The sequence below is a fragment of the Capra hircus genome, chromosome 1 (assembly GCF_001704415.2).
Source record: "Capra hircus breed San Clemente chromosome 1, ASM170441v1, whole genome shotgun sequence".
In the NCBI taxonomy this organism is placed as follows: Eukaryota; Metazoa; Chordata; class Mammalia; order Artiodactyla; family Bovidae; genus Capra; species Capra hircus.
In genome coordinates, this window is record NC_030808.1 from 30,233,141 (window position 1) to 30,238,368 (window position 5,228).

Here is a 5,228-nt window from a genome sequence, read left to right on the forward strand (position 1 = left end):
GTAGATAACTTCAAAGTATTCTGAATATTTTCATACACCTGAAAACTGGAAAATGTCTTTCATAAGGAGAACATTTACATACTCCTGTCGCTACATTTACTAGCTGAATAATCTTGGTCAAATTTCTTAAATACTCCATTACTCAGTTTTCTTATCTGCTTAATGGAGATAACAATGTAATTTATCACAGAATTGATGCAAGTATTACCTACAATAATATGTTAAAGCACACAAGACTGTGCCAAAAGCCTAGTAAGCACTATAAAAATTAGCCCTTATTTCTTAAGTGGTATATGAAAACTAAACAAAATAAAAAACTTAAAAAAAAACCCCTCAGTGTTTAATACTGACAGTATTTCTTAAAGTTTATGCTAAATTATTATATGTCAAGAAATATATCCACAATTTTTAAGTTAGCTAATTCATGAATAGAGAAAGCAATGGCACCCTACTCCAGTACTCTTGCCAGAAAAATCCCATGGACGGAGGAGCCTGGAGGGCTGCAGTCCATGGGGTCGCTGAGAGTCGGGCATGACTGAGCGATTTCACTTTCATTCATTGGAGAAGGAAATGGCAACCCACTCCAGTATTCTTGCCTGGAGAATCCCAGGGACAAAGGAGCCTGGTAGGCTGCCATCTATGGGGTTGCACAGAGTTGGACACCACTGAAGTGACGTAGCAGCAATTCATGAATAAACTCAAAATGATTGTTAAATGAATCAATAGATACTACTGTTCACCTAAAAGTGGAGGATATGATGAAATTCTGTATGCAGAATAGTTATCAAAAAGAGTTAAATATACAATCCATAATGATTACATGCTATAAATACACTATACTAAATAAAATAATCTTTAATTTTTCATCAATTTTATCATCTTATTTAGAAAATATACATAAAGTGTTGAGGTCCTTTAATTGACCGGAACCAGGCGGTCCGGAGTCAACAATAAGAAAGTGAAAGAGAGAAAGGGAGAGAGAGAGAAAGAAAGAAAGAAAGAAAGAAAGGCATGGGGACCCAAGCTCTGGTGGAGCAAAGGAGAGACTTTTGGAATTGTGCCTGTTGGCAGAGGAGGAGCATTTGGAGTAGCCACGGTAGGATTAGTAGGAAAATTTTGAAATATTTTATGTGGTTTTAATTGGGTCTTTTGTTAAGTTTTATCATTTAATTTATATTCATGTAATAAGTGTTCTGTCTGTTGTTGAATATTGGGAGGGCTAGAATTTACCTTGAAATGGCAGAATTACAGTTTTAATGAGAGCCCATAGGGGCCAGAAATCAACTGGAATATTTTTTCCTTGCCTGGCGGCTCGTTCAACATTTTCTTTGACCCGGTGCCAAATTTCTAAATAAAAACTGCCTTTATCAGGGAACCAAGGATTACATTTAACCACTGTTTGAAAGCAAGCCTCTGTTCTTTGGCACAAAGCCAAAAGTCCCTGAGCTTTAAACAAATGGTGAAGTAAAGTAGAGAAATAATGGGGCTTTCCAGGCATTTGACCCATGTCTTAGTACTTACTGACCTCAATAGGTCCTGACTTCAATAGTCCCTGAGTCACTCCATCCGAAATGCCACGTATGCCAAGTCCCTGTTCTGGGTCCCACTTTAATGGACCAGAACCTGGCGGTCTGGAGTCGACGATAAGAAAGTGAAAGAGAGAAAGAGAGAGAGAGAAAGAAAGAAAGACAGACAAACAGGGACCCAAGCTCTGATGGAGAAAAGGTGGTTTATTAGCAGAAATGCAGGCTTATATATCTTTAGTAAGATGATTACTCAGCTATTACACAGGATGAAATTTTGTCAATAGCCACAATATGGATAGTCTAATACATACAATGTCCCTGACGCTGAAAAGGGTCATTGCATGTCTCATCCTATGACCTCAGTCCTGAGAACTGCATGCAGCTCTACTCGTTCTCGGAATAGGAACTGATAAGGAACAGAGAAACCCTGAGAAATAGAAAACAGCATGCAAGAATCCTCCTGTTAAATGTTCCCTGGCAAAAAGCAATATATTTCTATCATTATTATGATCGGTTGCATTCTTATCTTATAACCAAACTACAATGCTATTCTATAACTAAAGGCATTACATTTCAAGATATAGAGATTTCTATCATCATTAAAATAATAATTGGTGCTGAATTATTTTTTATTCTTTATTTTATAAGGCATAACCCTATACTACTTTGGAATCAGATACACACTGTGCATAACTAAGCCACATATATTAATGATATGATTTTAGTGATCCTTCTACAAATAAGACTACTGTGAAAAAAATTTTAATGCAGATAGAGCCTAAAATATATGGAATATAAAGTTATACCTAGTGGCATTCAAACATTCATTTTATTTTATTTTACCAGTCTTTTCTCAAAATACTACCCTAAAGTGTCTTCTGTAAAATAATGTCACCTTTTATTATAATAAGGTGGACAAGGGGTAAATATTTTTAATGCGAGGCACTGTCTAGAATAGCCTGGGTCCCATAGCTAGCCAGAGAACAGCAGGAGGTATAAATTCATTTTAGTATTTATGAATATCTCATTTAGAGATTTATTTTCCTTTTTACAAGTGGAATTAATGAATAAGCTGTATTAGTTTCTTCAAGCCCCAATACTATACTGGCCAATTGCTGTCTACCTAAAGATATCATCTTGAAGAGCTCATTTTGGAATCCCTTCCTACTGCCAAAGCAACCCATGGTGTTCTCATTCCCAATGTGTCATTGGGTAAAATAGGTTTACATTCTCAGTTGTTGTTCAATTGCTAAGCTGTGTCCAGCTCTTTGTGACCCAATGGACTACACCATGCCAGGTTTCCCTGTCCTTCAATATCTCTTGAAGTTTGCTCAAACTCATGCCCATTGAGTTGGTGATGCCATCCAACCATCTCATCTGCTCTCACTCCCTTCTTCTCCTGCCCTCTTTCTTTCCTAGCATCAGGATATTTCCAATGAGTCAGCTCTTTGCATCAGTTATCAAAGGATTGGAGCTTCAGCTTCAGCATCAGTCCTTCCAATGAATCATCAGGGTTTATTTCCTTTAGGATTGACTGGTTTGTCTACTTGCTCTCCAAAAGACCCTCAAGAGTCTTCTCCAGCATAATTTAAAAGCATCAGTTCCTTGCTGCTCAACCTTTTTTATGGTCCAACTCTCACAACCATACAAGACTACTGGAAAAAAACCATAGTTTTTGACTGCATGGACCTCTGTCGGCAAAGTGATGTCTCTGCTTTTTAGTAGCTGTCTAGGTTTTTCAGAGAATTCCTTCCAAGGAGCAAGCATTTTTTAAATTTCATAGCTGCAGTCACCCTCCTCAGTGATTTTGGAGTCCAAGAAAATAAAATCTGCCACTGTTTGCATTTTTTCCCATCTACTCATCATGAAGTGATGGGACCAGATGCCATAATCTTAGTTTTTTGTATGTTGAGTTTTAAGGCAGCTTTTTCACTCTTTTCTTTCACCTTCATCAAGTGGCTCATTAGTTCCCCTTTGCTCTCTGTCATGAGTGGAATTATCTGAAGTTGTTGGTATTTCTCCCAGCAATCTTGATTCTAGCATGTCATTCATCCAGCTCGACATTTTACATGATGTGCTCTACATATAAGGTAAATAAGCAGGGTGAAAATATATAGCCTTGACATACTCCCTTAATTTTGAACCAGTCCTTTCATTGTTCCATGTCCGGTTTTAACTGTTCTCAGTTAGGAATCATAATATACTTTCCATAGAAACCACTCTTCCTAGGTGGCTCAGTGGTAAAAAGTCTGCCTGCAATGCAGGAGACGCAGGAGGCTCTGGTTCAATCCCTGGGTAGGGAAGATTCCCCAGAGGCGGGCATGGAAACCTGCTCCAGTATCATTGTCTGGAGAATCCCACGGATAGAGGAGCTTGATGGGCTACAGTCCATAGCGTCCCAAAGAGTCAGACACAATGGAAGCGACTGAGCACACACGAGTGCCATAGAAGCCAGCTTATAAGCTGTGGTTAATAATGGTGGAAACGTGATGTTGTTAAAATTATTTTATTTTATTATATGTATATATTATTTTAATATATATTAAAACTTACATATATTATAAATATATTACATATATTTATATATATACAATTAGTGGTTGATATATAGGTGAAGAGTTGTTGAGATTAGCTCACAAATACTATTTATCATGATGTGAAAAAGAATAAAGAATAAATTTTAATATATTCAATGAAATAAATCATTACATATATGTAATAAAACATATTGTATATTTTAATATATATAAATTCAATATGGGGCTTCCCTGGTGGCTCAGAGGTTAAAGTATCTGCCTGGAATGCAGGAGACCCAGGTTCGATCCCTGGGTTGGGAAGATCCCCTGGAGAAGGAAATGGCAACCCACTTCAGTACTCTTGCCTGGAGAATCCCATGGAGGGAGGAGCCTGGTAGACTACAGTCCATGGGGTCGCAAAAAGTAGGACACGACTGAGGGACTTCACTTTCACTTTCTTTTCACTTTCAAATTCAATATATTATTGATTATATTTAACTAAATAAATGTAAATGTATAAATGAAATTTAATATATTAAAATTTATTTTTTATTATTTTTAACATCATGGTAAATAGCATTTGTGAACTAGCCTCAACAACTAATCACCTTTATGGTGTGGTTTCTAAGAGGAATTAAAAAACATTCTGCATTTAAAAGCTCTAAAAGATGTTAAGTCAGGGAATACTTATAAATTTACATCTAATAATTAGAAGCTTTTACCATAATATTGACCACAACACAGTAAACTATTTGTTAGCTTTAACTACACTGAATTTAGTGACTGAGAAAATTATTGAGCCTGAGTGTTCACAACTGCTTTAATTTCTGATTAGCCCCCTGTTGTTTTAAACACACAGGAAGAGTGAAATATGTCAAATATTATTGTATGAGTATTGGCTAAAATATTAAAGCATGAAATCTGAAACCCTGAAACATTTTAATCAAATTTTTTCTATGATGTATAGATTTAATTTACTGAAAATATTACTAAAATCTAACTAGTGAGAAGGATAAGTCAATCCATAAATGTTAAAGAATGAAGGGATATAGCATTTCACTTATTGGCAAATCTACGTAAATTAAAAGACAAAGAAATTTGGCAAGAAAATGCACTTATTAAAAGATATTCACTTATGTTCCTTCCATCATCCAAGAAGCATGCTACAATTACTTTACTACAAGAT

The 5,228-nt window shown here is 36.0% G+C and overlaps 1 non-coding gene across 1 annotated transcript; it reads left to right on the top strand.

Annotated features, from left to right (window-relative positions):
• On the top strand, nucleotides 4,292-4,363 carry TRNAS-GGA. Its single transcript has one exon. It is a non-coding gene; the product is annotated as a tRNA-Ser (tRNA).